At 40.7% G+C, this 12,885-nt stretch overlaps 1 protein-coding gene across 2 annotated transcripts in view; it reads right to left on the minus strand.

Moving 5' to 3' along the window:
* The window catches only part of MYRIP (myosin VIIA and Rab interacting protein), a 414,556-nt gene that overhangs the window by 234,609 nt on the left and 167,062 nt on the right, over positions 1 to 12,885 (minus strand). Inside the window, exon 1 of one of the 2 annotated variants that reach the window (XM_014942322.1) lies at positions 12,808 to 12,857. The exons of the other annotated variant lie outside the window; for it this stretch is intronic. The gene's annotated coding sequence lies outside the window, so the exon portion shown is untranslated. Of the gene's footprint in view, positions 1 to 12,807; positions 12,858 to 12,885 lie in introns of those variants that run through there. 2 annotated transcript variants of the gene reach the window in all.

A 12,885-nucleotide genomic window follows, 5' to 3' on the forward strand; every position in this document is an offset into this window, starting at 1 on the left:
GGGGGGGGGGGAATCACCTCTATTTTCTAAATATTACAATTCATTTATTACTTAGATGATGATAGGGGATGTAGTTGGCTGGTTTTTGTTTGGTTTGGGTTTTTTATACAATATTTACCTTCCTCCAATCATCTGGTTATAGTTCTTTCAACAGGAAAAAAAAATCCAATACATGGGAGGAGGGTATTGCTTATTTTTTTCTATTTTGGTTAGGCTATCGATGAAGTTCAGAATACACTCTTCATTCGAGGAAAAACCACTCCAACAAAAACAAGCAGATGGAATAAAAGCTTAGGAGAGGTCAAGCTGACAAGATCCCTCCAGTGAGACACACGCTCACCATACAGCTAACAAGGGTTGCAATGGAACAGCACGTTCTGGCTTGACTCCTTGGGTCTACTAAGGAAGCTGAACAGGAACATCAACAAAAAGGTAATAAAGGCTATACAAATGTACTTCTAAATAATATTACTGATTTCTGTAGGGGGGAAAAAAAAAAAGTGCCACAGACTATATGTAGTCTTCACTAATCCCACTTGACTGGTCAAGAATGTATGTTAAAAGTAAAGGTTAGCTACAATATGGCAAGATTCTTTTCCATCACACGCACACACACACACACATAAATCTTCCCAAAATTTTCACCAGAACGTTAAGATTTTCCCCGTCCCTTCATCCGCAGCCCTTGTACCAAAGCCTCACTGGGCGCTGACAAGCATACAAAAAACATAGAATAGTTTGGGCGAGAGGGACTTCTAAAGATCATCTAGTCCAACCCCCATGCAATGAGCAGGGACATCTCCAACTAGATCAGGTGGCTCAGAGCCCCATCCAACCTGACCTTAAATGTTTTCAGGGATGGGGCATCCACCACCTCTTTGGGCAACCTGTTCCAGTGCCTCACCACCCTCAGTGTAAAAAATTCCTTCCTTCTTTCTAGTCTAAATTGTCCCTCTTTTAGTTTAAAGTCATTACCCCTTGTCCTATCCCCACCTTTCCTGTAGGAAAAGTACTGAAGTACTTTAAGCACTGAAAGGCTTCAATAAGGTCCACCCAGAGGCTTCTCTTCTCCAGGCTGAACAACCCCAACTCTCTTGGCCTGTCTTCATAGCAGAGGTGCTCCAGCCCTCTGATAATCTTTATTTCCTTTCTTTGGACTTGGTCATGTCTTTTCTGTTCCAAGGACCCCAAAGTCCTTTCTTTGGTGCATGTCTTTTCTGTTCCAAGGACCCCAAAGTTAGATGTACTGCTCCAGGTGGGATCTCAGGAGAGCAGAGCAGAGGGGCAGAATCACCTCCCTGGACCTGCTGGCCACGCTTCTTCCGATGCAGCCCAGGATATTGTTGGCCTTCTGCGAAAAGCATGGAAGGGCTTCACTACAGGAGAAGTCACAACTGCAAGGAAGTAAGCAGGGCTTGAATAACTGACTTTTTTCACACCCCTACACTTTCTGGAAGAAACACAGGATATAAACCAAAAAGAAATAAAACTATTTTAGGCAATTGCTGGAGCCAGCAGAGACACACCTCCGAGGTAGGGCTAGAGTTGTCTGAAACACAGATGGAGATACAGATGGAAAGAGATCAAAGATGCCATTCCAGTTGTTCTTGAGCATCAAGTTTACAACTGTAATTAACACTGTCACAGTAAGTTCTCCCTTCAGGTCTTCATCAAATTGTTTCTGGAAACTTTGTCAAAATTAATAGTGTTTTTTCCACATATGCAAACTGTAGTCCATCGCTATAGAAAATTACCCCTTTCATTCAGTTGCCACTGCTAACTGTGAGCATATATTAGAAGGGGGAAACTAACCCCTAAATCTGGGATTAAGTGGGCAGCCCCATTACTTCTGATTTTTTGGGGGCTGCAAAGACTTAATTTCAAGTATACATATACTTAGTATCATGAGCAACTTTAACTTTTGATTTTTATGTGGCTTATTTACCTATAAGACTCTCAGTCTGCATTCCAATATTCCGTTAACCTCTATGAAACTCCTGTGGTTTTTTCCCAGGAAATAATTTTTCATCAAATTACTAAATCACTTCCCATCTGGGAGTATCACAGCCGTTTATAAATATTTATAAACAATGCTTATATGTCTTTTTTTCAGTAAATCTGGATTACGCATTTTGGAAATACACAATGGCAAATCCCCTAGAGGAAGTGTAAAAAGTAAAATTTTTTTTTAAATATAAAAGAAATTAGTTTTTCAGCCTAAAATAACTTCTCGCCTCGATTGAAGTAACTTACGTGAGGCTGTTCAGATGTTTACCTTCAGGAATAATACTTCTTTGCTAAATCTCAAACTGAATGCACAATTTAAGCTTTCAGAGGTATCACAAGGAATAATATCCTTCCCTGGAACACTTTTGCCCAACAAATTAACAAATTGTACCAGGAAAGCCTAGGCTTACAATACATGACTGGGTATTGTTTGAGTAATACTCTAATCTTAATACTTCTTACAGTCTGTTTTAAAATCTAATTAAAACTTCCACATCAAAAACATTTCTGGAATTTAACCTTTAAAATAACAAACCCCAAACCTCCAAAACCCCAAACAACCACAAAATGCCCACAGAAAGGGCAAGTGAAATGTTTTTCAAGAACCACAAGAAATGTTCCTGAATTTTAAAGGGGATAAAAGCATCAAAATAAAAAAATGAGAGCAAGGAGTATATTTCCTAGTCCCTCATACCATAGCTAAGCTGTTTGAACTTGTAGTCTCAGGTCTCAGCAGCAGATTAGCATTACAGGATGGTGGGGAGAAAGCCCACAACCTTTTCCTTTTTTTTTTGGTTTTTTTTTTTTTTTTATTAAAGTACCAGCTAGCATTAAAATCAGATTCTCTGCTTGACAGAGCGCCATAATATAAAGTTAATTACGCAAGTGGTCACACTGAGCATTGTGCAACACAGCCATCCTAGTTTTATGCTGTAGCAAAGAAGACACTGGTGAGGCTGCATCCAGTTTGGGCTCCCCAGTACAAAAAGATATGGACTTACTGGAGCAAGTTCACCTCAAGGCCACAAAAAGAATTAAGGGTCTGGAACATCTTTCACGAGAGGCAATGCTGGGAGCTCTAGGACTACTCAGCCTGGAGAAGAGGTGGCTTTTGAGGGGGCTACACAGCGTATGTCTGGAAGAGAACCCTCCAATACCCTGGCACTGCAAACAAGAATATCCTACAATTCTTTCCATTTCTGAGCAAATTTTTAATTGGCATTTCACCTGTTCCCACAACACAGTATCATTTTTGCTTTAAAAAAGCTGCTCTTGTGCATTAATTAAATGTGATGCTTGCAGAACCAATATCACAAACTCCTTCCATGCAGCTGTTTACAACTGAAATATTCCATATAGAATACCTTTCCCTCAAACCCTCTCAGCTTTAGAGTCACCAAGCTCTCCTACTCTGTTCTGCTCCCCTGCCCTTCCAGGTAGAAAATTGAGAAGAAAAACCTTCTAGTAATTATATCTTTGATTCTGTTGCCAACCAACTCATTTTAACTTACTTCAGCAGTCTGTCAGGATCTAAATAATCCTGCTCGATCTGTCTTGTCATTATAGTTTGGCAGTTGACCAACTTCTGCAGAAGTCTTTTAGTATCTTAGAAATTCTTGTATAATCTTGTTGGTGAACATTTTGCCCTTTTAAATCATACAACAAGATAGTCATCTTTCTATGCCAAAAAAAAAAGGAAGACAAATGCTTTGTCTACAGCCGAGCTCCTTGACCACAACTCATATTTAAAAAAAAAAAAAGTGTTGTTTAATGAATGTCCGAAAGAAGTGATAACATCGCCAGCACAAGGTCATTATGCTAATTTTTTTTAATGTAAATGTCATCATATAGATCATATATAAATTATATAATGTCACATGCTTTATTGGGTGACAAAAATAAGGTACGAGTGTTGAAAGTGTAAAGGGGATTCCCGTATTTTGAATTATGTCAACACACTTGACCAAAATGGACTTTAGCCAAAATAAACCATTTAAAGAATGTTACTGTCTCAAGTAGTTTCTACTACAGCTAGCACATCATTAAGTCTAAAACAAGGCACAATTAACATTAGTCACAAATATTTTTTAAACTCCTAGAAGCTGCAATAACCAACACTGTGGGTATTCTTCTCTTTTCACTGGAAATAAACTAAAACAACAAGAGGGAAAACATAATCATCAGAAATACAAAGCCACCTCTTCGGACAAAAAAATTAAGCACAGCCCAGCTGATTCCAGCATGAGGACTTGTATCTGGTGAGTGCCACATTTTAAACGAGATGCAAGACAAAGATCTCAAAGAGGATGTTATTCTTGGTATTGACACCAATTTTAACTGAGATTTACCACACGTATTTCCTGGTCTATAACCAAAGCAGAAAATTATCTTCCTTTCAGCCTTGTACCAATTTTATGTGAGATTTGTTTAGAAAACTGAACAGCTTGCAAGTTCCTGAGTGAAGTTAGGTTTGTTTCACTGAGGGAATTGAGGGGGGATGAAGCAGCAGGTTTTTAAAAGAACCATGAAGTTAATTTGGTTCCTTCTGGGAGAAATGTTCCTTATTAATGCAAGTTATTACAATAACCATTTGTACTTCTTGTCTGGAAGAGTGCCAGGACATACTATAATGGGGAAATTGTAAATCTTAAAGGTCAAAGGTTAGTACTGTGTGTGGTTTTAAATTTTAATCTATTTAGGAAATAAATAGGAGTTTCATGTTCTTCTTGCTTCTATATCTTACATTATTTTAAGTACTGAATATGAAATAGCAGAAGTAGAAAAGCTCCACTCAAGTCATGCCTTATTTAAAAAGGAGTGGCACCGCTCACCTAAGGAGGGCACCCTTCCAGAGGCAGAACACAGCAGATGGAACTACTTCTAAAAAAAAAAAAAAAAAGGTATTTTTACAGAAAAGACTAAAGATTATACTGGAGGACTTAATTTCTATCATCTACCTGTGGCAGATTTTAAAAAAATGTCATATTAAAAAGAGAATCTTAATAATAAATCACGACCATTTTATACCTATGTATCAGGCCTACAACGGATAAACAAGCATAAATCCCAGTGGGAATTCAAAATATTATATAAAAGCCAAATTCACCGACCAGAATAACCTCGTCTCTGGAAACAGTGAACTCCTAGAGGAACAGCTTATCCAGAATTTGGCCCCACAGCTGCTAAAGATCATAGGTCAGCTGGCATGTACTGTTGGCAGGGATTTCACTGCCACTGGCTTTCTAGTCACTGTATCCTCTCGTTTTACTTCAGCCCCATCTTCCACTGTTTATGTTGAATTCAGGCAAACCACCCTCAGCTCTGTTTTCTCTATTTTAGCAGCAACTGTCTCAGGGAAGAACGTGTAAGTCGAGCTGATGGGTCTGACAGTATTCCGACTGTGCGAGACCGCCTGTTCCTCCTCGCAAAACGAGGAAGCCTGCTTGGAGAGAAAGACAAAATTGGAGCAGTCGTACGATGGATGAGTGGCCTCTTTTCCAGGTGCCTTCAACCTAAAGCATGAAATGCAGCTCATTACTGTAACGGACTGCCAACAACCCCAAGGGGAACCATCCCAGGTCACAGAGAAAGCCAACCTGTGCTCTCAGGGCATGCAACTCATCCCCAAGAGCCCAACACCATCAGAAATTTTAAGACACAGAGAGAATCAGAGATTCAGCAGCTGCCGAATGGAGTCATCAAGGCCCTTCTTCCACCTCCCCATCAAAACCCAGCCCAGAAGACACCTGGCACCTCAGTCTTCACGCTGCGCTTCCCAAGCTTGAGCCAGCGTGAAGAAAACACTCAACAAAAAGCTCATTTGTATTCTTACCTCTCTCCTCGGCGCTAGCTCGGGAGCGAGGGCTGCAAAAAGAGCACATCCACCTGCCTGTGCTGCGCTACACACGCCACACTCCTCTCCCCAGACACCTGTCAGTCTCAGCATTTCACAATCAATGGCCCCGAAATGAGCTACACAGATTGAAAGGAGATGAAAGAAACAAGCAAATCCTTCTCCCTTCCTTCAAAGGATCGATGGCAGTTTCTATCTCGTTTTAAGGAGCAGACAAGAGAAAGGAGCGTTCACTCTGTGTGACAGTCCAATACACCCACCTAGAAAAAGGCTCAGGTTCAACGCCACGTTAAGCCTGGGAAGGCTCAAATATTTAACTCCCTCCTCATGAAATAGCATATAATAGAACACAACTTGGGATATTCCTGCACAGGTCCCTATTTCAGATGCTAACATCCCTCTTTCTATGAAGAGACTGGATGATACAAGTGGTCTACTACCATTTGAGCTGTGAAGCAGCACGTGTTTAAAACAGTTAAATCCCTTTCCCAGTACCACAACAGCCACTGTTTGTAAGAACAGCCATAGAGGAGCATCCTACAGCCAAAATTTAACAAACTAACCAAGAAAGCAAATTGGAATAGTATATAATAGAACACAACTCAGGATATTCCTGCACAGGTCCCTATTTCAGATGCTAACATCCCTCTTTCTATGAAGAGACTGGATGATACAAGTGGTCTACTACCATTTGAGCTGTGAAGCAGCACGTGTTTAAAACAGTTAAATCCCTTTCCCAGTACCACAACAGCCACTGTTTGTAAGAACAGCCATAGAGGAGCATCCTACAGCCAAAATTTAACAAACTAACCAAGAAAGCATGGGCCCACCAAAACAAATCTTGCAAAAGTTCCAGATGCCAAAGCACCACTGCTGCATAAAGTGGAGATAAGGCTTCTCATCCCAGTTATTCATACCTTTAATCTGGGGGAAAAAAAAAAAACAAAACGCTGAGACAAAAGGTGAAGCTTTTGCAAAACCTCCAGCAGCTCTGGAAGCACTACACGAAGCTTTTGTAAAACCTCCAGCAGCTCTGGAAGCACTACACATTTTACATCCCCATATAAATTTAATTTTGCATTTTAATAACACAGGCAAAAAGCTTATGATAAATTAAGAATCTCATTATAACTTGAAAGCCATATTGTGATCAACCCATGCAAACCACAAAAGTAAACAGTTAAGTGGATTTCTTGACTGCTACCAAAACATCTATAACATAAAACCCAACCAATATGCAAACACATCACAGGCATTCTTAAAATATCCTACACAATAAAATGGACTTTTTTTCCCCCACAACATATGTTGCACTAATTGATATCCTGCATCCCTCTTACTAAATATCACTTGTCAGCATATCCTTAAGTTTGATCCAAGAACCAACCTTTGACAGAGAATCTTTCTGCAGGACTAGGACAAAGGCAGAAATTCTATTTTTAGAGGTAAGAAAATACTTCCCAGAGCCGTTGCCACAACGAGGCAGTATTCTCTAGTGCTGCCAGATGTGAAAACAAATTTAATACAGTAAATCACTGCTAATTCAAACCACTGACAGGAAACCCCACTGCAAATTACTGAATTTTACAGATTAGCAAGTAAATGAGAAAATAAAAAAACCAAAAATAACGTCATAAGACTGTGCCTTCCGCATTCACTGACACCTGCAAAGTGCTTCTAACCCTGACTTATGCTACAGCAAGCAAGAATCATAAGAGATACAACAGAAAAGAGTGACATCTGTACAGCCGCATGTCCCATTTCATGGAGACTTAGTGACGAGCTGCAGTTGGCTGACACACAACTTATGGCCCATGCATGGAAGAAAGGGTTTCAAAAGCAGGTTGTCTTTGCATTGTTTAGATAAACATTTGTTAAGTGACACAAAACAAGAGTAAAATAGAGCCAGAGCTGCAGAAATCAAGCCAGAGCTGCAGAAAGCCTCTGAAAACCAAACCAGGAGCTGGGTTAATCTGTCAAGTGGTGGAGTTGATGGATTAGTTTGTTGACACTGGGACCTACTCTACACTGTGCTTTGGACCCGAGTTTGGCTAGTTTTTTCTTACATTGACACTGCACAACATGGAGAGAATCTGAGCCCTGGCCAACAAACACAAACCTGAAGTTCTGGATCCCAAGTTCATACAAACAAGGAACTTTTTATATTCAAGCACAAGACGCAGTCAGGCACTTTTCTGGAGTTCAAAGACCAGCTTCACTGTCAGGTTTTTACTGCTGGTTCACTCATATTTGGATCCAAACTGGAGCAGCCTCACAGCTCCTTTAGTTCAAACTAGGGAAACCAAGCAGTTCATCCTTTTATAGGTTTAGAGGATCTTCCAGCCAGCACAGACACCTTTTTGAGTCCACATAAACTATTATTTGATCAACTTAATCAAGTTAAGGCACCAGCTTTAGCAACTAGCTAGACTCCTCTGTACCTTACTTTTATCTTAAAGAAGTTCCCTTTATCAGGGCCCACTCTAGAAGACTGAAGTATCTTTACCACTACATCTAAACAGCATGATGAGCTTATATGAAGAACACCAGATTTACTGAGAAAATTCCTGTTTCTAGTCCTCTCCGTTAGCTTCTCCCAATTTTTAGACTTCCAGTATCCATCATAATAGGCCTTCTGGACCTTGATACAACACTGACACCAACTTCCTCCTCAGATGAAAGCACAATCTTAGGTATTCTTCACCTATCACAACTACGTAGGTGATATATTTCCATGCAGGAGGTGCAGTTCACCTAATCATATGTGGAACCTGAGCCCACAGTATTTCACCCATTGATTCCCTCTTTTTGACCTGTGATACTACCTTGGAGCAGGAAGCTGAAGCTGTGTCATTAAACATTAGAAGAGAAGGGGCAGAGGGAATAATCAGGCTTATCTTCACCTAGAGGTGAACTGTTTTCTTCTCATTGGGACTCAACCGATGAGTGTTTGTGCTTGAAGTGATTAACATATGAACATATTTTGTCACTGCCTTTTAGATCATGCCCAACTGAGATGGTAAAAACCAACTTTACCAGATTATACCTTTCAGAATCCTCCCTAAAGCTCTTTCAATTGTTTTAAAAACCTGGTGTTGCTCCAATTCACGCACTATGGTTTAACTTAAATACAACTCCTGGTCTGTCAAACAAATGTCAAAGCATTTAGGACAGCTGGATGCAAGTGTTGAGGTAACATCCAGAAAGGTACACCAAGCACTCCCCGGGGGGAACACCGAGGAGCAGAGGGATCAGTTCTCTTAAGGGGAAAAAAAAAAAGGAACCAACCTCTTGCAAGATTAAGAATGGTTAGAAAAACAGGTACATTCTACAACTCAAGGTATTTCAGGACAGCATCAGCTGCATCTCTGTCAACAGCACTTAAATCGTATGCTGAACATCCATGCCATAGTAATTAATGATAGCAGCACAAACTAGCACTCTTCTATTTGGATTGCTCCACGACACAACATTTTGTTCATACAAGCCAAAAGGGACAGAAGAAAACCACACTAAAATGACCTTCTGTATCAGAAGTAATGCCTGATAAGCAAAGAAGCCCTTCTAGTGTGTTTCAGAAGAGATAAAACTCATCACAAGAGCCGAACAGAAAATTTACTCCTCAAGTTGTAAACATGTTTTGCTTTCTTTCCTTCCCAGAAAGAAAACAACAGATTATGTGCTGTCTTCTTCCAAGAACAGAAAGTTGGTTTACAACAGCAGAGCCATGTATTACTCTGGATGGAGGCGGGTGGAGGGGGCTGGAGAAGGGATCGTTTTGTTATTAAAAAATCCCAAAGATTTCAGGCTGTTGCCTGGCTTCAAGACTCATTAAAGCCAGTGGGAATGCCATGGACCTTAATAGCTTTTGGATGAGGGTCTGCACTTCAGAATGCTATCACAAGAAGAAGCTACATCTCATTTTCTACAGTAAATTACCTCAGCACCCTTTAAACAGACTTGATGCAGAAACGACGGCTGCATCGCCGCATTAATTCTTATCCGTCAATAAGCAACGTACGTTGGAAGGAAGAGTCCAGAAAGAGATGGTCTTTGGAACTGCTGCACAGCAGAACTTGAGCTTGGCTCTTCAGCAGGACAGGCTAGAGATCCCTTCCCGCCTGCCAGCACCAGAAAGCTCAGGAAGATTATTTAATTGATTACCATGAGTCAACTTGAGACAATGCCATCAAAAGTGTCTCTTCCTTGAGAATAATCTCCGCAGTGATTAGCTCCTCCACCTCAATAGCTGGCGTTTGATTTGGAGGTATCCTTTGCCTTGAAGAATGCAACACTAATTTCCTACGGTAATGCTTTATATCTTAAAACAAGTAAATAGTAGTAACTGCCCTAATCTCAATACCAAACACCAGTATTAGTTTTTCTTTTATGATCACCAGATGACCAGTAGGTAAATAAAGCATGGAGGTAATAGGAAGTAACAAGAGGTCTTGTTTCCTTTACCCAGCTCATGGACTAACGGGTCAGTAAAAATTTTCAAGATAAAGGTTTTTGTTAGTATAACATTCTTAAAAAGAATAATAAAACTTGCTCTGCTGTTGAAATTTGATGTATATTGGCCTGAAAAATTAATGTATGTCCAATCAAGCCACTGCTGTACATATACTCTGTTCATCTATACTAAAGCTGCTAGGTGATTCATTAAGCTGCTTTCCACTGTAGCGTGCTTTATATATTTATTTATTTTCAGGACCTAGAACATCTAACAATGTTTATTTTCTGAAAATGTAGTTTTAAAAAACACAGCATGGCATTTTTCTATAATCATTGCTAAGAAAAAAAAAAAAAAGAGAGAAAATAAAAAAAGAGGACAACACACTTCTACTGAAAGTTAAATAGCAAGCAGGTCATAATCCCAAATCTTTACTATATAAATGGCAAATCTTACCAGTGTGCCAGCCACATATAAGGGGTCTTCCTACTGGGTCTGTATAAATTCATATAAAGTTTGGAGATAGGCATCTTTACCCAATCTCACAAAGACATACATAAAACTAGACCACGGCTTGAAATCTTATCAAATTACACTGTATTTAGCCTTTCTACAAAATTCCCTGCTTATGCCATAGATAAAGGCTGAGTTTCTTTGGTTGGCTGAGCAACAACAGTTTGGTGTGCTCCACTCCACACTGAAATATAGCAGTTACCTTCCTCTTCCCTTAAGTCCAATATAAGGTTCTTTTGAAAGTAACCTGCTATAAACCTCTGAATATAAGAAACTTGGGGCCGCTTTATTTTCTGACTGTCAGTGGTCTGCAAGTAATCCAGAAGCCTTTATTACCTCTAAGAATCTATCTAGTAAATAACCTACCTGGACCCAAAAGGAAGGTGAATAAAGCACTCCACGGGAACGCTGGATTAATCTGCTCAAACAAATGAATGGATTTTCTCAAAGAGGAAAAAAAAAAATACCCCTGTGGTTTTCATGGAACTACATTCAACTAGTTTCTTTCAATTTTTCCAACTTTTCAAGGGCAAGTAGAAGTGGTTTACACTGCCAAACAGCAGTTTCCAGTCTAATAACAATAAGGCATATTAATGTTGGCCCCATTACAAAGGAGTCACATTTTCATGCAGATGTACTGCTTATGAACAATAGCACATTTGGTATATACAGCTTTTCTTCAGCATCACCCATGCGTAGTTTAGGGAATTTTTTTCTTTGCTTAAGTACAAGTTCTTCAAGTGTTCTGTTTACTGTAACTATTAAGTGAGAAGGACGAATTCCCACTGTGTTCATACACTTGGGTACACCCACTATAATCCAAAAACCTGGTTTAGCAATCAGTTGTCAGCACACCCAGCTGTAGTCATCAGGTGAGGGTGGAAGCACCAAAAACGGCTCAGGAAAACAAACAAAAGTTTTAGCTTCACTTTCACAATCTTGTGTGACTTCTAGAGAGCGCTCATTCAGATGAAGACAGTCTGTTAGAAAGCACTAACCTGTCTGAAAGGGAAATATTGCATTGCTTGAACTGGCAGGGGGGTGAAGATGCAAGCCCTGTCACAGGGAGCAGCGCTCGTTTTTTTAAATATCTCTCATCCTGCTGGGGGCTACTGGTGTGGAATTGACACCTGGGAGTTCTCACTGGCAATTAATGTGCCACAGCTGTTGAAAATAATACTCTCCTGTTCCTAATTGCTATACCTGTCGTGCTACGCTATCTAACAAATTCCATAGGAAGGCTACAGAATTCCTGAGTATATTTTCGGACTCTCGGGCAGTAAAGCATCAGTAAATAGGCTCTGATACAATCTGGTACCTGAGTGACGGTGGGTAAGGCAGCAGCCTGGGGGGTTATGTGCAAGGCACAGCACCTTCTGCTTTTTTACACAGCTCTCTTCTGCACTTTCTGGAGCTAGAAGCGAGCAGCGTTACGGTTTGACACCTCACTGCAGGGAGAGAGCCAGGAGTCTCGATGCAGCTCACAGGGAGCCGCTATCACCGCTAATAAGCAACTATAAAAACCCATCCAGCTTTGGGAGGGGGATAGTTCCCTCAAAGTCAGAAAAATACCCGGTAGCATGAGAAGCAAACTATCTCCTTCTCTTCCTTTCTCTCCCTAGCCTTCCAGAAAAAGGGTAATCAGAGGAAGGAATAAAAGCCTTTATTGCCAAAATCCTTGCCGTGCCAATTCTAACAAAACTCCAGACTCTGCAGCAAGGCAGCCCGCCGCACCTTCAGAAAGAGTAAAATGGTAGGTATAAGGCAAAAAAAAAAATTTGTCAAAACAGATCGCTAGATAACATCGCGCTGGAGAAGGGAGGCACAGGCGCTCCGAGGCTTTTCCATCTAATTCGGTTATGCCCGCCTAAGACGCAAACACAAACCCCAGCGCGAGGCGGGCTCCGGCTTTAATTAGGCTCCCCGAGAGAAGTCAGCCCCAGCCATATGGCATTTTCCTCGGCGGGTGCGATAAACTGACCTTGATAAGGAGGGAAACGCACGCTGCTTCTGTCGGGAGCATAAACCACGGGCAGGATGCTCCGGTGGAAGGAGGGGG

The sequence above is a fragment of the Calidris pugnax genome, unplaced genomic scaffold (assembly GCF_001431845.1).
Source record: "Calidris pugnax isolate Ruff unplaced genomic scaffold, ASM143184v1 scaffold23, whole genome shotgun sequence".
Classification (NCBI taxonomy): domain Eukaryota; kingdom Metazoa; phylum Chordata; class Aves; order Charadriiformes; family Scolopacidae; genus Calidris; species Calidris pugnax.